This window comes from Bos indicus x Bos taurus, chromosome 19 (assembly GCF_003369695.1).
Source record: "Bos indicus x Bos taurus breed Angus x Brahman F1 hybrid chromosome 19, Bos_hybrid_MaternalHap_v2.0, whole genome shotgun sequence".
Classification (NCBI taxonomy): Eukaryota; Metazoa; Chordata; class Mammalia; order Artiodactyla; family Bovidae; genus Bos; species Bos indicus x Bos taurus.
The window spans coordinates 31,268,687-31,294,812 of NC_040094.1; the positions used below are offsets into that span (position 1 = coordinate 31,268,687).

General features: G+C 46.6%; 1 protein-coding gene across 4 annotated transcripts in view; it reads left to right on the forward strand.

The window, feature by feature from the left end:
• SHISA6 (shisa family member 6) overlaps positions 1-26,126 on the forward strand; it is a 260,549-nt gene that overhangs the window by 171,139 nt on the left and 63,284 nt on the right. The window lies entirely within an intron of this gene.

Genomic DNA, 26,126 nt, shown 5'->3' on the forward strand with positions numbered 1-26,126 from the left:
ATCTTCCTGACCCAGAGATCAAATCTATGTCTCTTAAAGTCTCCTGCACTGGCAGACGGGTTCTTTACCACTAGGGCCATCTGGGAAGTCCTGAAATATAGTGCATGCATGCTCAGTGACTCAGCTGTGTCCAACTCTTTGTGACCCCATGGACTGTAGCCTGCCAGCCTCCTCTGTCCCTGAGATTTCCCAAGCAAGAATACTGGAATGGGTTGCCGTTTTTTCCTCCAGGGATCGAACCTGAGTTTCCTGCATTGGCAGGAGGTTTCTTTACTGAGTCAGCTGGGAAGCCCTGGAAAGTCAGATTGTAATAGTAGCCCTTTAACAAATGGAGGTTCTTTTGCGTTCTTACTGCAGCTGCCTTTGCTACTCCTGATCTGTGTCTAGTACCCAATGTAGCTAATGACCAGAGTCTGGGGTTTGCTCCTTCTACCCCAGACAGCCTCAAGCATGCTCGCCTTATTCCATGGAGAAAAGGAAAATCGGTGGGGGTGGGATAAAAACAGCCTGGGTCCAGGGAGAAAGGACCAATCAGGAAGCAGGAAGAAGAGGGAACTACTTGATAAAGGGGAGGACAACAGTGGAAAATGAGAAAAGGGGAAGGAGCAGAGGAGAAGCTGAATCCCTCACCGCCATCTTCCCACAAACCTTCAGGCCCTTCAGTGAACAAAGGAGCTTCCCCCCTCAGGAAACCCACTCCACACCCATCTCGGACCCTTCCCAGTCCCTCTGCTATCAGGAAGCCAGGCTGGAGGCACAGCGAGTGTGTCCCCAAGGCCACCTTCCCTGAAATAGCCACCATGGCACTAGTGGTAAAGACCCACCTGGCAATGCAGGAGACATAAGAGACACAGGTTTGATCCCTGGGTCGGGAAGATCCCCTGGAGGAGGGCATGGCAACCCACTCCAGTATTCTTGTCTGGAGAATCCCATGGACAGAAGAGCCTGGTAGGCTATGGTCCATAGGGTCGCAAAGAGTCAGACATGACTGAAGAGATTTAGCACACAAGGTAAATTCAGGAGAGCAAAGAGTGAAGATTTCAAACTACTCTCATGGGGAAGGGTTGAAAAGAGATGTCTATAGGGATAGATATGTGATAATCTTTCACTCGGATGAGAAATTCAATTTTCTTAAAAAAAAAAAGACTCACCTTAAAAAAAAAAAAAAAAAAAAAAAAGAACCCATCAGGGACAGGAACATGTCTGAATTCTTTCGAGTAAGAAAGGTGTGAAGACATCTAAACCACAGGAGTGAAACGCTATCGGCAGACATCCCAGAGCTTAAGCTTGGTGAGATTCTCGTGGGGAAAGGCATCAAAGATTTTCTAAGAGTCACTTCTTATTTGAGGGAAAAAAGACTCGAGTTGCTGTCCAAAATGTGCCCCGTGGTGTTATGTATATGGTGGGGAGTGGAGACAAAAACAGCATCAGAGAGTCAAGATTCAAACCCAAAATACTTTCATCCCCACTGTGAGTCTCATTGTTGTTGTTCAGTCACTCAGTCGTGTCTGACCCTTTTGCAACCCAGTGGACTGTAGCCGGCCAGGCTCTGTCCATGGGATTTCCCAGGTAAGTGTACTGGGGTGGGTTGCCATTTCCTCCTCCAGGAGAGCTTCCTGACCCAGGGATCAAATCCGAGTCTCCTGCATTGGCAGGCGGGTTCTTTACCACCTGGGAAGCCCACGAGTCTTAGTGTTAGACATTTTCACCTACACTAAGTTGACATATATTCTGAGTCCTGCCACTTCTTCACACTAACTTCTTTTGGGTGGACAGTGACCCGTGTCTGCTCCCAGGATGAATGCCAATGACTCAGCGCTGGGGCCAAGGAATTAGAAACGTCGAAGAGAGCCTTCTGTGAGCAGAGAGCTGCTCTGTGGGCATCTCGCCCTTGCTAAATGAGAGAATGCTGCAGGCTTTCTGTTCTTAACAAGTACATGCCCAGAGCAAGTCCTCAGCACAGACAGGGGGCAAAGCTAAACGGAAAATCTGTCACCGCTCCACCTCCTGTAGGAAGGCCCTCCTTCCTCCCCCGTCCCCTTTTTGGTCATTCCGTGCCTTCTTCATGGCCATCGTCACCTTCACAACACCAGTACCATGCTTTGGGGTTGCTCATCAACATGCTGGCATCTGAAGCTTGGCATGCTGTTATGTCTCAGTGTTGCTGTCATCCTGATCTTGTAGCTAAAGAAATGGAGCTTCAGACTCGAAGTCACAGAGGTGGTATGTGACCACTGGTCAGTCAGGGAGGTGGAACTTTCCAGCAGGGGTCAGTCTGAAGCTGATCCACTCGGATCCGCCCATCAGCAGAGCCTCCCAAGCTTCCGGCCTTTTTTTCTTCCGTGCATCCCCATCTTCCCCCCGCCCCCGACTCATAAGCCTACCTACCCTTCTTGTCGTTCTGTCACAGCCCTGCTCTTGAGAGAGTAGCAGAGAGAAACCTGTGCCATGAAGAGCAGAGTCTGTGGGTCCAGGGGGACCTGAGCCCTAGTCCCACCTCAGCCTTCCCCAGCTGTGTGACCTTGGATAAAGTACTTAACCTCTTGAAGCCTCGGTTCCCTCACCTTCCAGGGGGACCAATAATAGTAACTCCCTCAGAAGGCTGTTGCCAAGATTAAATAACACACTTAAAATACTTAGCACAGTGCCTGACATATGCTGAAGAGTGTTAAGTATTACTCGCTTAGTCGTGTCCGACTCCTTGCAACCCCATGGACTGCAGCCGGCCAGCTCCTCTGTCCATGGGATTCTCCAGGCAATAATACTGGAGTGGGTTGCCATTCCCTTCTCTAGGAGGATCTTCCCAACCCAGGGATCGAACCCGGATCTCCTGCATTGCTGGCACATTCTTTAACTGTCCGAGTTACCAGGGAATCCCCTGCTAAAGGCTCAGTACTAGTCGCCTTTGCTAGTAGAGTCCAGCGATAGAAGTTCACCTCTGAAAGGGATATCCTACAGACAGCGTTCTCCCCACATATGAACGTGCTGGGAGGGAGCGATAGAAGTTCACCTCTGAAAGGCATATCCTACAGACAGCGTTCTCCCCACATATGAACGTGCTGGGAGGGAGCTTTGGAGATGGGGAGCCTTGGAGCCCTTAGCACAGGGGTCCTGGGCACCAGTGAGCATCTAGACTAATGATGCCTCACTTGCCATCTGCCATCTTCCTTTTAGCTGAGCTCGTTAGCACCTCAGGCAAGGAAGGGGGAGGAGGTCAGGCTAAATCCTGTCCATCTCAGTACTTCTTAGTAGAAAGAGAAAGCTAAGAACCAGATCAAAGTTGGGTTGAAGTTGAAGAGCCTGCGATTACGCTGAGGTCTGCGGTGCTCTCTCTTCAGTCTTGGGTCTTTGAGTGTAGGCTGCATTTGACGGTTTTGACACATGCACTTGATCCGGCCTGAGAAGCCTCGTCTTTTGGAGCCTGGAAGGATGACAGCCTGGGATTTGAAGGTTTTCTTTTCTCCTGCAGATTCGCAAGCCCTCAGACAAAGCTGCATATGTTGGCTGAAAGTGATGGCCAGGAACTTGCACACCTGGTTTCTGGTTTCGGCTGCATCTTTTTCTTATCTCTGTTTCCACATCCCCTTCTCAGAAACGGGCAGCATGGTGACCCTCACCAGGAGAGGGATAGCATATTGGTGTCTATTCCTCACCCAGCATCTACTTTCCAAATATTTATTGAGCTTTAAGCTATGTATTTGAGAAGGCAATGGCACCCCACTCCAGTACTCTTGCCTGGAAAATCCCATGGACGGAGGAGCCTGGTAGGCTGCAGTCCATGGGGTCGAGAAGAGTTGGACGACTCTGAGTGACTTCACTTTCACTTTTCACTTTCATGCACTGGAGAAGGAAATGGCAACCCACTCTGGTGTTCTTGCCTGGAGAATCCCAGGGACGGGGGAGCCTGGTGGGCTGCCGTCTATGGGGTTGCACAGAGTCGGACATGACTGAAGCGACTTAGCAGCAGCAGCAAGCTATGTATTAATGTTAGTCACTCAGTCGTGTCCGATTCTTTGCAATCCCATAGACTGTAATCCACCAGGCTTCTGTGTCCATGGGATTCTCCAAACAAGAATACTAGAGCAGATAGCCATTCCCCTATCCAGGGGATCTTCCTGATCCAGGGATTGAACTCATGTCTAATGCATTGGCAGGCAGATTCTTTACCTTGAGGCAGGCACTCCTAATACTAGGCATATTAGAACTTATGGTCCTACTACTTCTCCTCCTAATAATAATAATAAATATCCACTAGCATTAATTCAGCGGTTATCTATATGCCAGCCTTACTTGGCTTATCTCTGTTAATCCTCACATCTACCCTATACAGAGGATGCTATTATTACGTCTATTTTTTAGATAGAGAAACTGAAGCTCAAAAAAGTATGTGTCACTTGCCTACATCCATGCCCATGAAACACAAAGATAATGGGGTCCATCACTCACTTTCAAGAAGCTCAGAGTCTAGGGTGATTCTCCGCCATCATAATTGCAATATGATATTATCTATGCCACAACAGAAACAATAACAGATAAAACTGTCCTCAGATCAAAGAGAATGGAGGTGTCCATTTCTCCTGTTGACGCGAGTCGGGGAGGGTTAGGTCAGAAAAGATGCACAGAATCTGTGACGTTTGTGTTGCATGTAGAGGCACTTTTCCTTCTGTAAAGGATTTGCAACAACTTATTGTAAATGACCCCTGGAGAAGGAAATGGCAACCCACTCCAGTATTCTTGCCTGGAAAATCCCATGGTCAGAGGATCCTGTCGGGCTACAGTCCATGGGATTGCAAAGAGTCGGACACGACTGAATGACTAACACATATACAGATAGGAAAGATAGAAGCTTACCAGTTCCATGGAGGAGAACATGAATTTCTCAGTGTCAAATTCTCAAATAAATGTAGTGCATGATGCAGGTAAGTTGTGTAGAAGGCAGTGTGAGTAACAATTTTACAGAAAACACAGGTGTAGAGATGTGGTTTTTAATAAGACTTTTTCAAAATGGTGAGGCTAGAAGTATAACACTAAAATGAAACTCAGTGAAATTATTGAAAAGATCTTCATAGCACTTAATACTCCTGAAAGAAGAGATGTAATTGTATGCAAAGCATCACCGTGCATACTCGCACATAAATTCTTACAAAATAACTCAAATTAATTAAAAATTAATGTTTTAGCAATGCATGTATACCAGTATTAATTAAGTATATTAAATCCCAATTACACAACAGTTTTGCTTGTGAATGGTTTTTTGCCCTCGGTCATGGGATATTTATCCTTTTTAAATTTGATTACATTCAGCAAACAGTGACTGAGGCCCTACCATGTGTATGCTAAGTGCTGGTGATGTGGAGGAAGAAAGGTCACCCCTTTAACCTCTAAGAGCACAAAGGCCAGGAGAAGAGATGACAGTAGACAAGGAAAGTTCTAGCCAGGTAAGCAGTGGAAGCCACAGGGTCCCAGGTAAAGGAAACCAGATCTCTTATCCACAAGTAGACAGGGGATTGGAGAAGGCTTTTTAAAGGAGATGACCTGCAGCCTGAGTCTTGATAAATGGGCAGGAGTTGGCCAAACCGAGGGCTTCCTAGATGGCACAGTGGTAAAGAATGCATCTGCCAATGCAACAGATGCAAGAGACGCGGGTTCGATCCCTGGGTTGGGAAAGTCCCCCGCAATACAAAATGGTGACCCACTCCAGTATTCTTGCCTGGAGAATACCATGGACAGAGGAGTCTGGCAGGCTACAGTCCATAGGGTTGCAAAAGAGTCAGACACGACTGAGCGACTGAGCACATGGCCAAACCAAGGAACAGTGAGTGAGAAACAATGCTGTATGTGGAGGGGACAGCCTGGACCAAAGAGAGGTGTGCTTGGTCCATGTTTCTCCTTGGTCCTCTGTGATGGGTTCACAGGAGAGCCGCCTTGTTACTTAAGTCCTTATCACAAGTTTTGTCATTATCTCCTCGATGAATTGTTCTTCTTCGCATTTTCTTCCGCTCTCAACCCCAGTGTTCCATGGTTGGCATGATCTGGGATGGATGGAATGCCCCCATAGAGTACGAGGGGGCTAAGTTCTGATGATGAAGGGCTGATTAGCCAACAGAAGGCTTATCAAGCAAAAAGACAGAAGTGGGCAGTGGTCCTGGGCATATGATAACAGTGCTTCTTACTTTCTAATGACACTTTGGACTCTGATGTGATGGTCTGTTGTGTGTCCCCCATGATGCTTGGTATGCTGAGACACACAATGGAAATATAATAACTCCTTCATTTATTTATTTTTTAATTGAGTTATAGTTGATTTACAGTGTTGTTATATTTCTGTTGTACCACAGAGACTAACACAACACTGTAAACCCACTGTGTTGCTGTTGTTCAGTTGCTAAGTCATGTCCAACTGTGTGACCCCCATGGACTGTAACTCACCAGGCTCCTCTGTCCAAGGGATTTCCCAGGCAAGAATACTGGAGTGGGTTGCCATTTCCTCCTCCAGCGGATCTTCCCGACCCAGGACTGAACCCGGGCCTCCTACATTGCAGGGAGATTCTTTACCACTGTGCCACATGGGAAGCCCCAACTGAAGCTGTGCCAACTTTAAAGCAGGGATCTCATCTAGGCCGTCTCTAGCTGCTGGCACTTAGTAGGTGTTTTAAGAATATTCAATGAATGAATGCACACACAGATGCATTGCACCCAATGGTGTTCTTCATGAGAACAGCACACGGACCTCCATAGTTTGCCCCCAGAATAGCCCAGAAGTGATGATTCTCATCCACCTTGCAAAGAAACCATGAGAGGGTCTTGCATTTCATTTTTGAAGGGTCTACTCCTCCCCCAACAGGGCAGTGCATCGGGGGCTGTTCCAGTCTCTGATGATGGACCACTTCTAAACTGTTCTCATCATCAGAAAGTTCTTAACACACTCCTGCCCTCAAACCCATAAACATCATTTGAAGATATTCTCTAAATCACTGCTGTTCAGAGCTAACCCCGCTTTCTCCTACCAAGCATGAAGGATTGCGGTTTGACAGCAGAAATCCAGAGAGAGGAGTCCATGTTATCTTAAAAACACCCGTCCCCTCAGTCACATCCTCTGAGTACCACGATTCCTACCAGTCTCATACTTTCATCTTGGTGTAAAGTTGTCATAGTTGGAAAACCCTTCATCAATATAAACCCATTTCTTTACCTTTCCAGTGGAATTTTGTACCAGATGAGTCAGGAAGGTGTTACTGTGCATACAGGAGGCATTTACTAACTGTACTTTTTTTTTTTTCTGGGACAGTTAATACATTTAATCAATAGTAAACAGTGAGCAGAACTAACTACATTCACTAAACAGTCCTTCGGTAGCGTTTGTTCCATATGACATTGAAAAGATGGAAGCGCACATTTTTAAAAAATGAGTGAGTGGGAGACCAGAGGGCAGACAGAGGCTGAGTCAGCAACCCCCTGGTCCCACTTCTAGTCTCTCATCATACAGAGTCCTACAGGCTGTGCTCAACACAGAAGCACCTGGAAGAGAGGTGTTTTGGGTTTTTTTTTGGCTCCCTGGGGCGGTGACCACCCTCCCTGTTCCTAATTCACCCAAAGGCACCAAGTGAGCTGGCAGTGGCTCCACAAACACCCTCCTTTGCAGATGGAAAAGAGCAGAAACTGGACTGGGAGTGAGCGGAGCTGTGTCTCAGCCTGGGTTCTGTCACTGAAACCAGAGTCTTCCCTCCTCTGGTCCCGGCATCCACCACTGTCAAATGATACATGCGGAGGCCAGAGCTGTTTCTCACAAATTCCATTTTGTAGCTGTACAGCCGTGTCCCTGGAGGAAATTGTTCTCAAAGCCAGTACGTCAAGGAAATGACCTTGAGGATGTCCTCTGGGAGGCAGGTAGGGGCCTGCCCCCGGGTCCCCACCAGGGGCCTGCCATCCCCTCTGCACACTTACATGGTTAAGGACCATGGGGGCTGATACCTGTCTTTAACTTTGTCTTTAGAGCTATGTTCCTGTGACTTTCTAAGAACCTTCCCAGTACGAAAATATCCCCTAGAGATGGTAGAGAGCTGCACACAAATGAAAATAATAAGACCTGTGTTTCTGCTCTGTGGCCTGGCCATCCAACTGAGCGAGGCTTTCCAAGCCATTCCTGCAGACCCTCAGCTCCTGCCAGCTGTCACTCACCTACCTGTCTTCGCTGAAGCTTCTAGCTCTTTGCCTCCACCTGTGAGCCTGTCCAGTCCTCCGTTGTTGGCATACGCTCCCCCGATATTGGGAGATTCTTAACAGAAGTCTGTCCCCCCTGTCAGTTCAGGCTCTCTCAAGGGTCTTCCCTGCAAATCTCTGCCCCACTGAATATTCATGGTGACTGGCTAAATATTTATTATGCCAGGAAAACGCCACAGGGTCCTGTCTTCTCCCTTATCGACAAGCGGTCATTCTAATGCGTGCAGCCTTCCTTGGGCTGTGGCTTCGGCCCCTAGCACTGTCCTGGTCAGTCCTCTCTCTACCATGGGCATTAATCCCAAACCATCAATCTTTTATGCCTTAGCCCACCTCCACCCCTCCCAGAATCACACTCCACTTTTCTGAATGATGCTCCCACTCGCAGAGACCACAGTTACAACTCAGGTTAAGCACCACCCCCCTTGTAGAATATTAATAGAAGCTTTCTGTGAATTTCATGAGACTAGTTTCTGCACGATGAGACTCCAGCTTTCCAATGATGTCCAGTGTGGTAACAATAGAGGAGATACTAATAGAGGAGATACTGATGCTTCCCCAAAGTTACATCGTCAACAAAACAAGTAGCATTCATTGAGCACGTACCATGTGTTAAGTAAGACGTATTATAGATTCTTGACAAGGCTTATCTTTCTTAAGTCAAATGAGTATCTCTTGAGTAATCAAAGAACTCCCTCGGGCTTCCCTTTTCTCCTCCATAAGCTGGAGAGACTGGCTGCCCGTTGTGATGTTACATGGATGAAATGAGGAAAGAATGCAAGCCTTGCGGGGCTAGTCGGTGGGCACGACCCTCATCGGCTGCCCATCTCTCTCCCTCCTCTGGATTTAGTGCCAGGGAATATAAAAGGTCAAGGGAGCCAAGTGTGAGCTCTGAAGCAGACATGGAGGGAACAGCAGATGTTTCTGTGGTTGCCCTGTTGATCGTGGTCGACCATGAGCTAGTGAGGATGGATGAGGCCATGTGCTGGGAGGATCTGCAGTCTCGAGGGAAATGCACCACAGACATAGACAGTCCTGTCAGCTGGGATGAGGAGTCCCCTCTGCAAAATCATAGGCTGGACCAGGCCCCCTTGTTTAGAGCTAAAACCACCTTGTGCCCTTGTACCAGCTGGGCATCCACTGGACAACCAGCCCCAGGTGCAATGCCCTTACCTGGCCTGCCTGAGTCCCCTGAGGAGCAAGATGGCACAGTGATGCCCCCAGACTTAGACAGGCTCCCTGAAGATCCCCAGCCTTCCCTCTGGGTGGCCTTTGGTTGGTCACCCAACTGCCCTGAACCCTGATATCCCACTTGACAAATGGCTGTAACCCTTGCCTGCATCACTGGGTTGACATTAAAACTGAATGGAGTCTTGTGTGAAAGATGCTGTGAATAGTAGACCAACTCCCAAAGCTCCATCCATCCATCATGAGGCCTTCCCCTCCCACGCGGGAAGACCCATGTACTCCAGTGCACTGCCTCCTGAATCTTAACAACCCGCCCCATTATCTCATTTCTCACTGTCTTCCCTGGATAGTAAAGAGTTATTCACTAGTATTTGTCCACCAGATCCGTGTCGATGGGGCAGGCGGGCGGCAGCTGGATCTTACTCATCCTTCATCTTCACTTTCCCATGAGGAGCACAAGGCCAGGCACATGAGAAATGCTTGGAGAATGTCCAGAGAGTGAAAAATGAAGACCCTTTTCTGCCTGGACTCAGAAGCATGTGTTATCTTTCACATGCTATTCAGAGTCTGGAGGAGGAAGAAGGTGTGGTAGGGTTCACACTCAGGAGCCCCAGTCAAGCAAGCTGGTGATGTGAATGGAAAATATTGGTTTGTTCGAGTTTTTCTGCACGATCTTACAGAAAAACTCCAATGAACTTTTTGGCCAACCCAATAACAGGAACGGTAGAGGAGTTGAAAACACGACCCCAGCTCCTTCCTGCCATCATCACTTTGAGGGAACTGGATGGAGTCTTTGAAGCAATTGCTTCTCATCCCTGAAATTGCTTCCTCGTCTTATGGGCAAATCCCTGAAATGGCTGCAAAGAGTCCCAGCTGTTTAATATCCAGCCCGCGGATAAGAGCGATTGCCCATCCAACCCCAGAACCCAGACGAGCTCAGGAGGGACCGTGGACGGCCTCGGCCACAGAGGTCTCAGACAAACGGCTGCCCGGCGGATCGGTCCACATTAAGCCACAAACATGATTAAAGGCCAGAAAATAGGACCTGTGAGGAAAGGATGAAGCCATCTGTTTGATATATTGTGAAGGAGAACAAATAACAATGAGCAAGCCGGTGGAAACTGTCTGCAAGAAGGATGGAGACACCCGGCAGGATGAGGCCAGGACAGAAGAGAAGGGCGCGGCGGGCCATATGGGGGGTTCGTTCAGACACAGGAAGGACTTTTCCACTGCCCGACAGTCGGCATAGTTAGGCGCCACGACGGCCTCCAAGAAGCAGCCTTATAATCTGATTTTCTTGGCAAAAATGATGGAACCAAGTCTAGCAGAGAAACCCAACAATGTTTGCATCTGGGGCTGAATAAAGAGAGTGCTGAGCTTTTATACTTCCTTCTGAGCCGTTCCAGGACTCCGATAATCCACTAGACAGGATGTAAGGGGAAGAGGGTCCAGAGAGAATCCCAGATACCTAATTTCTGATGGAACAAAGCCCATCTCTTGATGGGGGTCCTGATCCCAGCCCCGGGGCATGGGAGAGTCTGCAGAGAGGTGACAAACCTCTGACTATGTCTTAATCAGTTAGTGACTGACAGCCAAAATCAATGGACTGTGGCTGGGATAAGGAATATGCTCTCCACACAGAGGCATTGTTTGTTTTTAGCATCAGTTTAATCAATTGATTTGTGAATGAATATCACATGGTATCTGTCTTCATCAGGAACTGTTAGTATACACAGAGTGTGTATTGCAGCTGTTATAAATAACTGAATCTGTTAAAAATAAAAACACTGACAATAGATATAAAAAGCATCTTTGGACACACAGTTCAATAGAAAACACTCTCATTTTAACGTTTGCTTAGGATTTGTTTTATAGTAAGGTATAGTAAGACACCTTCTAGAGGAGGAAATGGCAACCCACTCCAGTATTCTTGCCTGGAGAGTCACATGGACAGAGAAGCTTGGCGGGTTACAGGCTTACAGGGGTTGCAAAAAGTCAGACATGACTTAGTGACTAAAAAAACAGCAACACAGTAAGACACAGAGATATGGAAATAGCTATCATGAAGGAGGAAGTTCTGATATTCTCAGACCCTTAGAATCGGAAGGCAAAAAAGGCTACAAGGAGAAGCACCAGGGTCGGTCAGGAGGCAGGCAGAATGATGGGGAAGCATGTAATTTCTGCAGGCAAGGCAAGGCAAATGGGTTTGAATAATTTGAATAGTTTGAATAATTTCAGTAGGCTCTGAGGCACAGAGGCTGTCCTTAGCTGTCTGTCCAGTGAGTAAGGCAGGTGGGTAGTGGTCCAGACTGTAAGACACATGGAGGAGATGGGGGAGGGGGATAAGGACTCTGAATTGGTTAGTTTGCACAGGAAACGTGTGTCCACAGGCGAGTCACTCACTATTACTAAGAATTCGCAAACACAGGTCAGCATGGCCCCAGCTGCCAGAGTATCCAGTATACAGAAAATAAGGGGACTTCCCCGGTGGTCCAGTGGTTAAGACTCTGTGCCCTATGTTCTGCGAAGCATGCCCTGGAGGAAGAATGGCTTATCCAGTGAGGATGCGTGCTAGCTAAGAATGCATGCTGACTGAGGAGGCCACCAGGAAGGGTTTGTCCCCAGGGTGGGCCAAGAGCTGTTTCAGGATCACAGATGATCCTCATCTTTACCCAGCTGTCTACCAAGTAGCCTCTGGGAGTGGACAGACAACCAACGAAACTACCCACAGCTGGACCCAGGATGAAGAGCTGTTTGGAGGCCGATGGGATATGTTACCGGCAGCATCGTCTCTGTAGCCTGCACGAGAGCTTCCTCTGACGTCCCTCCTTCCAGAGATAATAAATACAGCCGACAGTGTTTTGTCAACCACAACACCCTATGTCATTTTTGGAGGCAGCTCATTCACGTGGCCTTGAATTTGTTGAACACCTGCTAGATGCAGACATTGTGTGCAAGGTGCTGGGGACACAACAACAAAAAAAATGAGAAACATGGGTTGTGCCCTTGTTTAGTAGAGGGAGAGAGATGATAAGTAAACAAAATAATTAGTTTAGTTAATTACACATTGTGTAACTGCAGTGACAGAAATCAACAGGGGTGTGTGGAGGAGAATAATAAGGTGGGCCTATTTGGAGAGATCAGGTTGGCCTTTCTGAGGGGCCAAATGAAATGGAGATGGGAAAGCTGAGAGGAAGGCAACCTGCAAGGCAGAGTCAGTGCTTTCTACACGGATGGAGCTGAAAGCAGAGACCCCGGTGCGGGAAGAGCATCGCTTATTCCAGGAACTGAACTCTGAGGAGCATCAGGGAACTGAAATTTCATTCCATGGGCAGTGGGAGGATTCGAAGCAGGGGATTGTGATCACATTAATGGGGTTGGTGGGGAAGGCTTTTTTGCTTTGTTTTGTATTTTTAGTCACACTGTGTGATTTACAGGATCTTAGTTCTCTAAGCAGGGATTGAACCCATGCTGTTGGCAGTGAAAGCGCAGAGTCCTAACTATTGAACCACCAAGGACTTCTCTAAATTAACGGGCTTTTTAATTTATTTTTTTCAATTTTTTTCATTGGCAGCACCAGGCAGCATGTGGGATCTTCTCCGACCAGGGATGGAAACCATGCCCCCTGCCGTGGAAGTTCAGAGTCTTAACTACTGAACTACCAGGGAAGTCCAATTCATGGGTTTTAGAAGATTGGTTTGGCAGCTCTAAGGAGACTGAATTTCAGGGAGGAAGACGGGGAGCAGAGCCATCAGCTAGGAGGCTGTTGAATGGAGTAGTCAACAGAGTGCCCTGGGTGGCAGGGGGACTGGGGTGCTCTGTGGCCACCACACCACAGATGAAATGCTGTCTCTACCACCTGTTGCGGTGGGACCTCCAACAAGTCTCGTCACCTGTATGAGCCTGTCTCCGCATCCACAAAGTGAGATAATAAGGTATCTACTTCCAAAGGGGACCGGATCAACAAGATAATGTCGTACAGCTCTTGACACAGGGCTTGGCAGACAGCAAGCTCTCAGCAAATAATAGTTGTTATTTTTCTTCACTTTACGAAATGACTCCTTTAAATAGTGAAAACCCTTCAGGAATCTTTTAAAGGGTTTTTGTTTTTTAAAAATACAGAAGAATAAGAAGAAAGTAAAAGTTGCTTACATCGCACCGTTTATAATGATTAAAAGACAAAGTGGAAATTTCAGCCCCTTCTCCTCCAGTCCCACCCTCTATTACTTAAAATGCCTCCAAGAGAATTTTTTGTGATATTTTGCCATGATTTGCCACTTATCTAGGTGTGTCTATACACACATTTTCATACGAAAGCGAAAGCATACTATCCTTGTTGGTCTGGAATGTGTTATGGGAGGTTATGTCATGGAGAATGTCCTTGGTCAGCTCATTCAGTTCAAGTATGTTCTTGTTTTCATGGCTACATAGTACTTCACAGTATAAATATGCCAACATTTATTTATCCAGTCTCTTGTAGATGGACATTTAGGTCATAATCCTCACAGATCTTGAGTGTGATATTATGCAAGAAATCTTTTCCTTCTATGTTCGGTAAATACATGCCAAGCACCTACCTGTAAGGCATTTGGGAAAGAGCTGTTGCATTAAAGATGGTTCAGAAGATTTTGTTTAAATTTACAAGGCACGCTAAGCCGTATGATCAGTAGATCTGGTAGAGTTTTCTTCCTGTTTGTGTGGACTCATTGTCAACATCATGATTAGTTCAGTCCCCTGCCCACCTGGGCCCTAGAATTGCTCAGAGGAGAACCTGCTTCTTATGGATGTGGGGTGTTAGAGAGGAGAGATGGCAGGCTTCCCAGCTGGCGCTAGTGGTAAAGAATGCACCTGCCCATGCAGGAGACAAAAGAGACATGGGTTCGATCCCTGGGTCAGGAGGATCCCCTGCAGGAGGGCATGCCGACCCACTCCAGTATTCTTGCCTGGGAAATCCCATGGACGGAGAAACCTGATGGGCTACATTTCATAGGGTTGTACATAGTTGAACAGACCTGAAGTGACTTAGCATGCACGCATGGTGGAGAGATGGCATCTTCCATCTTGCCTGAGTGATTTTCAATCCTATGGAACAAGGTAAAACCAACCCCCTCTCCCTGGTCATAGTTTTCCTTGGCATGTAACCCCCACTACCCCCCGCCCACCATCACATGCTCACTTCCTTGACATTAATCTGTGGTGTCTCCTGGAAAAGGAGCCAGAAAGCTCAGAGTCCCATGGGGTGGAATATCCCTCCCCTCCTTGAACTGCCTATTACTGAACCAAAATGCTCAGGTGATCAGAACTTAGTACCCCCCCCACCTCCATACACTCATCTGTCTCCTTTTCTGAAGAGTGAGCTTTTCCTAGCTCTCTGTGGAAAAATACGGTATTAAGTGGTACAAACTACTGGATATAAAATAAATAAGATACAAGGATGTGATGTTCAGTACAGGGAATATAGCAAAAATTAAATAATGAATTGATATGGAGTATAATCCATAAAAATACTGAATCACTAGGTTGTACACCTGCAACTAATATAACATTGAGAGTCAGCTATAGTTCAATTAAAATAAAAAGACCCTTAACCTGGCCACATTTGCCAAGTCCCTTCTTGTCATGCAGGTGACTTTTCACAGGTTTGGGGGCCACTCTTCAGCCTGCCGGTGGCTGTGTTTGCATCCCCCCACGTCCATTCCTGAGTCACACTACAGTTTACACGTTTATGTGTCTGTCCCTTCTCTCCTCCATCAGGCATCCTCTTTCTCCAGACCACGCACCCCAGACCCCATCCTTCTTTTCGGTTCATTTGCTAAAGCATCCCCTTACATGAGAGGTTTTATAAGCACTTGTTCTGAAAAATGTGAGGTTAGGAGGGTAAAATAAAAGTGGAGAGCAGGAAACAGTTTCTAAGCTGATGTCAGACATTGTCGATCCTCAAAATTCATTGACCACTGCCCTCCACAGAGATCTTCTTCCGGCCCACGCTTCCCCTGAGCTGGCCTTTTGCGACCTGCCTGTTCTTTTTCTTTCTGCTCATTTATGACGGATTGATGCAGGTTCAGTTCTTCATCCCCATCTGTCCCTTGTAGGCTTACTTTTTTCACTTCCTGGATATTCAGTAAGTTCAGTTCAGTCGCTCAGTCGTGTCCAACTCTTTGCAACCCCATGAACTGCAGCACACCAGGCCTCCTTGTCCATCACCAACTCTCAGAGTTTACCCAAACTCATGTCCATTGAGTCGGTGATGCTATCCAGCCATCTCATCCTTTGTCATCCCCTTCTCCTCCTGCCCTCAATCTTTCCCAGCATCAGGGTCTTTTCAAATGAGTCAGCTCTTCGCGTCAGGTGGCCAAAGTATTGGAGTTTCAGCTTCAACATCAGTCCTTTCAATGAACACCCAGGACTGATCTCCTTTAGGATGGCCTGGATATTACGGAATGCCTTCTAAACAGAGGACTACATCTCTAGGTCTTCCCTTTCAGCAGCCATAAGGAAACCCCAGAACTTGAAAAAATTACAGATTTTTCTTCAACATGGACTATCCCTCTGGCTAATTTCAAGTGGTTTCGTGGGGACATTACCAAGATATATGTGCAAGCCAATCAAAGTGAGTTCTTATGGGTAGGCTTCCCTCAGAGCTTAGTTGGTAAAGAATCTGCCTGCAATGCAGGAGACCTGGCTTCGATTCCTAGGCTGAGAAGATCCCCTGGAGAAGGAAACAGAAATCCATTCTGGTATTCTTGCCTGGAAAATCCCAGGGACAGAGGAGCCTGACGGGCAAGAGTTGGACACGACTTAGCAACTAAATCACCACCATGGGTAGGAAGGTTTATTTCCCTCCTAATTTCATTCGTTCATTCAATGAGTATGTATTTGTTGTTCAGTCATTAAGTTATGTCTGACTTTTGCGATCCCATGAACTGTAGCCCACCAGGCTCCTCAGTCCATGGGATTTTCCAGGCAAGAATACTGATGCGAGTTGCCATTTTCTTCTCCAGGGGATCTTCCCGACTCAGGGATCGAACCCAGTCTCCTGCATTAGCAGGTGGATTCTTTACCACTGAGCCACCAGGGAATCTATTCTGTCCAGGTACTGCTCTTGGCCTCAGGGTTATAATGATGAACAAGCTACAGATGGTCTCTGCCCTTAGAGCATTTATGGACTAGCAAGCTATGTACACACACACACACACACACACACACACACACTCGCATACATTCAACTTCAAGTAGAGACCACCCTTCCCTTTATGAAAAACAAAGATCATCTCTAATTTTTTTCACTTTGACCCCATTAAGACCCTGAGCTCAAAGACTCCCCAGTCTCTTCTGCTTTTCATTAGATGGCAAAAAGCCATGCCAGCTGACTGTGTCTCTACACGAATGAAGGGAAGTGAAGGAAGGTGGGGCAGGAGAGGGGCGTTTCCCCAGGATCCTCATGGTCAGACGTAATGTAGTTCAGCGCCTCCGTCCAGCCCGCGTCAGGACTTCTAACAAGGGATACCTTTGCATCCTGTCTTAACCAGTGTGTACTTCTTTGGGGAGTGGGAACTACCTGGTGGGTTACAGAGCCTCTCCTTGCAGCCTCTGTTGGTAGAAGAGGAAAACAGTATCGTGTTCCAAGGGCTTCGTTCGGCAGAATAGATCCCATGTGAGTTTCTGAAAGCGAGCTTTGCTCTGCGTAAGCCTCCCTTCAGAGAATGGAGAGTCAAGCCCCATCTCTCCCCTCAGACCTCCAGTGTGTGTGCAGCCAGCATCTTTGCTCCTGATCCGAACAGCATCTAAAACCTTTAAAGCTTTCAAAATCTCCTTGCTATTAGTGGTTGGTTTATTCTTTTCCCCCAAAGCTTATGGAAGCATCAAATTTTAAAGCTGGAAGGGACCTCGGAGAACAGATGCACTATTTAATTTATATTTTTAATTTTCCCAGTTCAGCATCTTGGGTGAGATGAGTTTATCCATCACAGCTTCCCTCTGCTCCCCCGGCTTCCACTCACTGTCCACTCACCGCCGGGGCCTCCCGCCCCCAACCCGCTCTCAGAGCAGCTCTCGCCTTGAGCTCTCTCATACCCCTCGCTTCCCTGACACGCCGTCTACATGGGTGCTGGAGATTCTCTGTCCGTGGTTCAAGTGCAGCTGAACTCCTTTTGGCTTCGGGCACCGTAACTGGGTTGTGAAGGGACAAGCTGCACACAGAAAGGCCCAGATTTCATAAGACAGGTTTGGGATGGGATCCACCAGGGGCATCCTCCAGGGTGAAGCCCGCATGCAAAGGCTTGCAAGAAAGTGGGCTACTGTGCCTGATTTCTGTTAGGACAGTGAGAACTCAGGAGGGCTGGAGGCCCATTTTCATCTGTACACTCACCTTAGGGGGGGGGGGCCTGTTACCCCAAGGTCATTCCCAGAGGGAGGAATACCAAGACAGTGCCTGGATTGGTCAGCATACCAGCTGGGCCAAGCCCGATTCCCAAAAGGGGAAGCTGGAAGCCTGGCATGGTGCTAGGAGCTGCAGCCACAGACTGCCCAAGGCCCCCTCCCCTAGGCTCGGCCAGTGCAGGTGGGTGTCTTGGGAAGGGCTTGGGGCTTCCCTGAGCTCGCCATGGAAGACCTCAATTTTCTGTACAAGCCCAATGCAGTCAGAACCCACACGGGCTGCGCAGCCCAGGGCGGGGGGGGTGGGGTGGGGGGGTGGGTTCCACCCCTAGCTTTGCATTCATTGTAGGGCTGAGAATGCATTTGACTGGGGGCAGCCAGCCCTCCCAGAATCGGGGGCTGAATCTGGGGAGGACACCTCCTGACGTGTCTGCTGCTGTCGCCCACCAAATCCTGGTTCACCTTCATCAGGCCAGTATTGCCCTCCCTTCCAAACCCACCTGATTGGGAAAGGTTGTCCCTGAAGAGGCCTCAACCTGCACCCTGTCCTGCCTGAGACGTCATGGCTTCTCCCATTTCCTCTGAAGATGATACTTGGGGTCCAGAGAGAAGGAAGCTTTCAGCACAGGCAGAATGATGGTCCCAAAGATGCCCACATCCCACGCCCTGAAACCTTGTATATGGCGTTTACATAGCAAAGGGGATTTAGGACTGGAAGACAACCCTGGATTATCTGGGTGGGTTTAATGTGCTCACAAGGGTCCTCATATAAGGAGGTGGGAGAGTGCGTGTCAGGGAGAGGCTGGAAGATGCTATATGGCTAGGTTGGAAGACAGAGGAAGGGGCCATGAGCCAAGAATGCAGGCGGCTTCCAGGACAAGAGAACGGATTCTCCCCTGGAACCTCAGAAGGAACACAGCCACATGACACCTCAGTTTCAGCCCAGCAAGACCTGTTTCAAACGTAAGAGTTTGTGGTTATTTGTTATAGCCCCGATGAGCAGTTAATAGGGCCCTTTGTTGTTGCTGTTATTTAGTCTCTCAGTCATGTCTGACTCTTTGTGACTCTATGGACTGTAGCCCTACAGGCTCTTTTGTCCATGGGAGTCTTCAGGCAAGAATACTGAAGTGGGTTACCATTCCCTTCTGCAGGGGATCTTCCCGACCCAGGGATTGAACCCACATCACCTGCTTTGGCAGGAGGATGCTTTACCACTGAGCCACCTGAGAAGCCCCAGTACAGCCCCTAAGAAGGAAGAAAACAGCAGGCGATGCCCGTGGGCCGCCATTTTGGGTTCCCTGGTTCATATGGGCCCCACGGGAGGGTTCCCAGCATCTCTGCCCTGCTGGACCTGTGTCTCCAGCCCCTGCCCTCCTCCTCCCCCTCCTCTGTCTCCGCCACCTCTTTGGTGCCCAGCAGAGCTGCTGATCTAGACTAAACTGCATTGTGGGGAAGCAGGTCTCTCTTCTTGGAGTTCCTGTCTGACCTCCACAGCCAGCCCTTCCAGCTCTGGCTTCCCTCATCCTGGATGGTCAAGGTGTTGCCTCTACTTGAAGCCTCTGTTCATGGTGCTGGGCTACCTCAGAGCACCTTTTCTGTTTTCTTCATTTCATGGCCAATTACTTAGTGTGCGGGGGTTCCAGGAGGTCTGTAGGGAAGGCTTCTTACAGAGCTCAGTCCCCAGAGGCACATACATAAAAACGTGATACTCCCCACCCTTCTACTGAGAAACAGTGTCCCCCTTAAGGTGACTCCAAGGTCACCCCCACCCTCCTGTTTGGATTCTCTTTCAACCAGGATTAGGAGACATGGTCCTAGGGAGCAGCTAGGATCCAGCCTTCCAGAGGGGTCTTCTCTCCTCATTCTCCCCCAAAAGCAGGTGAAACAGGATTAAAATGAATAACAGGGCAGACACGAGGGAGACAGTGATTCTATTCGGTCAGCACCAAAGTCATGACTTGGCCTTCAGGGAATGTGTGGTGGAGGGTGGAGAAGATTTCCATTTGCCCTGACAAGTGTGAAAAGGTAGGGCTTCCCAGGTGGCTCAGCCGTAAAGAATCTGCCTGCAATGCAGGAGACCTGGGTTTGATCCCTGGGTCAGGAAGATCTTCTGGAGAAGGGAATGGCTATCCACTTGAGTATTCGTGCCTGGAGAATCCCATGGACAGAGGAGCCTGTGAGCTACAGTCCATGGGGTCATAAAGAGTCAGACACGACTGAGCACACACACAAGAAATATGAAAAGACAAACACAGTATTCAAGAATTAGAAAAAATATTTTTTAAGTATTTAGAAACATATGTAAATATCAGATGGCATCTAATTTCATGGAAATATAAGAGGCCACACATTTGATAAAACAGGAGCTAAACCAAGAGGACTAGGATGATGGCCTGCAGGTGTTTCTAAGAGCAAGGCGGGTTAAGGGGAAAACACTTGGAAGCAAATGATGTCTTTGGAGATGGCAGGGAGAAAAACAGATTCCATAAAAAAGCATCAACAGGGGACTTCCCTGGTGCTTCAGTGGTTAAGACTCCTGACACCTGACTTCCAAGGCAGGGGATGTGGGTTCAGTCCCTGGTTGGGAAACTAAGATCCCAGATGTTGTGCAGTGTGACCAAAACAAGCAAACAACAAAAAATACCAAACAACAGAGATAGTGAAGGTCAAGGGATGTTCCCCAGATGTTAAAGGAAAAAGGAGGAAGAGATGGAAATGGGCAGAGGGAAGGCCTGGGAGTTGGACCTTAGAGAGTAAAACCCAACACTAAGATAAAGGAAATTCTTAAAGAATTCTTAAAGAAGAGAAATTCAATTTTTTAAAAAAAGGAAACAGAAGATAAAATAGGACAGAGTAGAAGGAAAAGTTCCTGAATTTAGAAACACTAGAATGGGTAGATGGAGTGAACTCTCCAGGTCCAATGAATTGAAAGTAATCCAATGCATAGGCAAACAGTGATGATGCTTCTTTCATTTCAAGCATAAAGAACTTGACAAATGTCCAAGCAAAGGATTTAAAGAAGAACAAAGCTATCCACAAAGGAGCACTACTTCAATTTGATGCAGAGACCTCTGTAACACAGAATGGTGTAAATTCCAGAAGAAAGCAGCTGAAAAGCAAAAGAGAGAGAGAGCAAGAAAGAGGAAAGATAGAGGCAGGTGGGAGGCAAGGAGACAGAGCTGGATGCTGCACAGAGAAGGAGAGGTTTTGATCCAAGACCAAGAACACGTCTAACAATCAAGGTGGTGTTTACTCTTCAATACCATGGCTTTCTCAGAGATGCAAAGATTCCAAAAGTATACTATGCAGTTTTATCCTTAAAAAAAGTGCACCGAGATGTATACCTAACAACCAGAAGCTGAGTCAAGGGTTCACAAGAGAAGACCATGGCTTTGGTACTGACCACAGAGATCATTTAAACAGGCCTGGAAAATGGTTGACAGAACAGTGCAAATATTCTTGAAGGGGAAAAAAAGCAGAATGTAAGGATAATCATTTATCAGTGTTAAACAGGGCCCAAAATTTGATAGCATACCAAGTCAATCTGGGAAGAAGAGAGGAAAAGATATAAATATGTGATAATATTTTTCTCCTATTTATACATAAGTCATGAGGTACTGTTGCATTATTGATTTTGATAAAATAAAACAATACAAGTTTGACAATATTTGTAAAATTGAAAGTACTCCCTCATTGCGGGAAGATTCTTTACCAGCTGAGCCACAAGGCAAGCCCAAGAATACTGGAGTGGGTAGCCGTTCCCTTCTCCAGGGGTTCTTCCCAGCCCAGGGATCGAACCCAGGTCTCCTGCATTGCAGGTGGATTCTTTACCAGCTGAGCCACAAGAGAAGTCCAGGAATACTGGAGTGGGTAGCCTATCCCTTCTGTAATGGATCTTCCCGACCCAGGAATCAAACTGGGGTCTCCTGCATTGCAGGCGGATTCTTTACCAACTGAGCTATCAGGGAAGCCCCAGTAACTACCAGTAGAACTAAAAATAACATTATAGGATTATAAACATGGTCCCATAAAGCTAATGGTATGAAATAAGCATCAAGGAAACATAAAACGCAAAAAACCAAAATGATAATAACAATAATAATGCAAAAATAAGAACAGGTCATGTACATAAAAAAAAAGATAAATAGATTCAACTCCATTGTTAAAATACAGACTTTCAAAATGGTTCAAGAAATAAAACTTAGTTTTGTATTACCTACAAGAAATACACCTGAAGCATAATTACTCCAAAAATTTTAAAGTTAAGAGCTGGACAGAAAAATACCAGATGATGGAGAAAAAGCAGTGGTGCATAAAATTCAAGAGATAAATCATTTACAGGATAGTCATTTTTTACTCATGAAATAAATAATCCATAATGAAGATCTAATAGACCTATATCTTCATGTACATAACAATATTATATCAAAATACCTAAAGCCCAAACATAATTGAAAAAAAAAAAACTGCCAGAAACAATAAAGGAGAGCATTTCTTAAGAAATCTAGAATTCAAAGAATAAATAAAGCCATAGTTATCTGCATAAATATTCAATAATTAAATATTTACATCACTAACCTACAAAGAAGTCAAAATATTTTCTTTTCTAGTGGCCGTGGGACATTTACAATATGTGACATATATTGGGCTATAAAGAAAAGGTCAGTGAATTTACTGAATAAAAATGAATGAAAACAATCGAACTACTCATTCACCTCAGAGTGTAGAAAGATCCAATTAAATAATCCTTGGAAACTTGCAGGGTATAACTGATAAAAGCAGAAGTGAATAGATTACAAACAGAAGGGATTGGTCAATTCAAGAATTATGGCTGAAACAGAATACAAATAAAATATACAAAGAAAGTGTCCACTGATGAGAAAGAGCTAGAGAGAGAGAGAGAGAGAGAGAGAGAAAGACACAAAATAAGCACCAAGATAGGGGAAGAAACCATAGATACAGAAGATACTTACAAAAACAGCAATTTTATAGGAAACATTAAATGATCAAAATTGACTTGTTTAAAAATGTAGAGGCTTGAATAGGTGAAAAGTCATGGCAGAGAGTGAAAAATTTGTCCGTGAACTGCCCCTTGAAAAGGAACTGAGCAGAGGGGCTTCCTTGGTGATCCAGTGGCTAAGACTTCACGCTTCCAAAGTGGGGACCCGAGTTTGATCCCTGGTCAGGGAACTAGATTCTACATGCCCCAGATAAAAAGTCTCCATGCTGCAATGAAGACCGAAGACCCTGCATGCTGCAGCTAAGACCCAGCGCAGCCAAAATAAATAAATAAATGGAAATAGTTTTAAGAAAAGAAACTGAGTAGAGATAAATTTGCAGGTGGTATTAGAGCCTTGTGCTACCTAACATCAACACATTCATGAAGTGTATCTATTATGATATTACTTCCCCAGTTGGAAAAAAAAAACAGAAGTTTGTTATTTTACCCTCACAATATCAGCCTCCTCTTCCATCAGGTAACTTAAAAATGATCATCCTTTCGGTTTCTTCAGCCTCATTCTATCAAGCATGCTTTTGATTTTTGAAAAGGAGAAACCATTCTCCCTGATGGGTAATCAGTGGAACAAAAGTTTGAAATATTTTGTTAATTTTCACAATATTTCAAACTTTTTCATTATTTCTATACTTGTTATGATGAGTTGTGATCAGTAATCTTTGTTGTTACTATGGCAAAAAGGTTACAACTCAATGAAGGCCCCAATGATGGTGAACGTTTTTCAGCAATAAAGTATTTTTCAATTAAGGTGTCACATCTTTTTAGACATAACTCAATCGAACACTTAATAGACCATATTCCCTTCTCCAGGGGATCTTCTGGACCCAGAGATCGAACCTGGGTCTCCTGCATTGCAGGCAGATTCTTTACCATCTGAGCCACCAGGGAAGCCCCTAAAAGACTACAGTATAACGTAAATATAAATTTTATAGACACTGGGAAACCAAAGGATTCATGTGACTTGCTCGCAGTGATTCTGGAACCCGACCCAAAATCTTGGATGTCTGCTCTTATGCTTTTTTAAGGCACTCAGGGAACGGGGAGGGGCTTTCTGCCAAAAAGCCGAGGGCAGTCTGATGGTGACACCGGGCAAGGCTCTGTGCACAGGCACTGGGGCACTCTTAACATCTGGGTCCTGGATGGGCAGTGTCCTCTCTTATCACTTAATCGCTGTCGCTGTCTTGGCCCAGGATCCCTGGAAGGAGGCAGAGCCTATGGAAATACCAGTGGCCTGAGCGCTGGTCCAAGCGCGTGAGGCCTTGGGCACTGGGTGAGATGCAGAGGGAGTCTTCAAACAATTATTACAGTAATTGCACTAATGACCTAGGAGAGCGAGGGGGTTCAAGCTGGCCCCCTTCCGAAGGCAGGACCCAGAAGACAGAGGAGGGAGAGAAAGACGGGGAGGGGCAACTGCTGCGCCAGCACTTTTTGAAAAACACGCCTAAATGGCTCTGGATCTGTGTTTTTCATTCAGGCTGGATGTGCTGAGGCGTTTTTCATTCGGCTCCCTCCCACCCTACCTTCCCGGCAAATTCCTTCCCAGCGTTGTTGATTTCTGTCTTGCGACCATTATGGAAATCTGGCTTCATTTCTCCTCCTAATTTATGATCTTGTTAACATGCCCGCATGCCAGATGGTCCTGTTCTTCAGGTTGGGAGATAATGAGATAAACAAAAACTGCTGTAAGAAGCAAATAGGGGAAGTTTTTGCCTTGAATGGGCCGCTCTTTATTCCTACAAACGGGCTCCCCAGACCTCAGCCGCCGCGCTCTGGAGTCCTAAGCAGGTGAAGGGCGTGGTGGTCCTTGGGTGGCCCCCGAGAGGCGAGTTCTTTCTTCCAAGAGGCTCTTTGTGCTCTGGAATGCAGCCCCAGAAAGAGACATGGTATCACCCCACCTTCCTCTGATATAGCCCTGGAACCAACTTGTCCTTCCACATGACTGCTTACTGCTCTCACCACACTTAGCACATTGGACTCTTAATTGCTAATTTTTCTTTTTCCCTGCTACTCTGTGAGCTCCCAAGTCTTTTTCCTCTGAAACCAGAATGTCATGCATAAGGCTGCACATGGAGTTAGGAGATAATCAAAAAATAACTGTGAGACACCTCCACTAAGCTCAGCTACAGAGAAGAACAAAGAGTTGAATGAATCAATATGCCATATACAATATAAACCACCCAACCAACAGATCCAAAAGATGGGTTGCAAAGACCCCAGCCCTGGGTGGGCACTGTGTCCCTTTATCTTTGAGGACCCTTTCCAGGTCAGTCAGAACACCACCCACAGTCAGACCATAAACAGACACATTTAACAAGTGATTTTTCATAGTCTTCATTCACCCTAAAACTTGGCATGTAGACACCGGGAGGAATCTCAAGGGCCATCTGGTCTACCTTGCTTGCCTTCCTGACCCATCCTTGTACTAACACACAGGAAGATCAGTCTCCAACACCCACCACAGAAAGGGTGCAGAGAAATAGGCAGACTGTGGTTACTAAGTTCACACAAGGAAACTGAGTCACTAGTACAGTTGGTGGCTAGCCCAAGTGTCAGCCAACTACCACTTCAGGCCACACATCTGGTGCCATCTGCCTTCACAAGTTTTATTAGACCATAGCCATGCTATTTGTAATCTATTATCTGCAGTGCTTTTAGGCCACAATGGCAAAGTTGAATAGTTGTGACACAGAACACATAGCCTACACTCCAGCCCCTCATAGAAGAAGTTTACTGAGTCCCTGATCTCAGAAATACACAGGCAGCCCCATTCATGCACATGTCTAGGTTTGTATGAGCACTGATGGCTCATGACCATGCCTACCCTCAGGAGGCACCAAGGGCCGCTGCAATGAAGGAATGAACAGATGGATGAATGAATGGATGAGTGGACAATCAAATGAATGAAAGAAGGAAGGAAGCTCTCAGTTTTAGCAAAGTTCTCTCTTCTTCTCTTGGGCATTCAGAGGATATGACAATCACTGTGCTGAGTCCAGCCTGCAAGTTAGAGCGAAAAGTCGATTTCCTTTGTTGTTTTTCACTGTTTGCGAAATAAAGTTTCTTACTAGCTTATCACTCTTAACCACAAACCCCGTTCCCAGGGAGTTGTGGGATTTGGCTAGGAGGAGGACGGGAGCAAGGGAAGGACCAGCCACAGTCTTCGTCCTAATCCAGCCACATACCCAGGAAATATCATGAAAGCCAAGAGAACAGAAAAGAAAAGCAGCCCCCCCACTCAGTAATCCACCGCTGAGATTAGGCTCCAGCCAGAAGCTGGTGCTGATAGAGTTCCAAATAATAGGATTAGCTTCAGCCAGAGTGTCCTAATGCC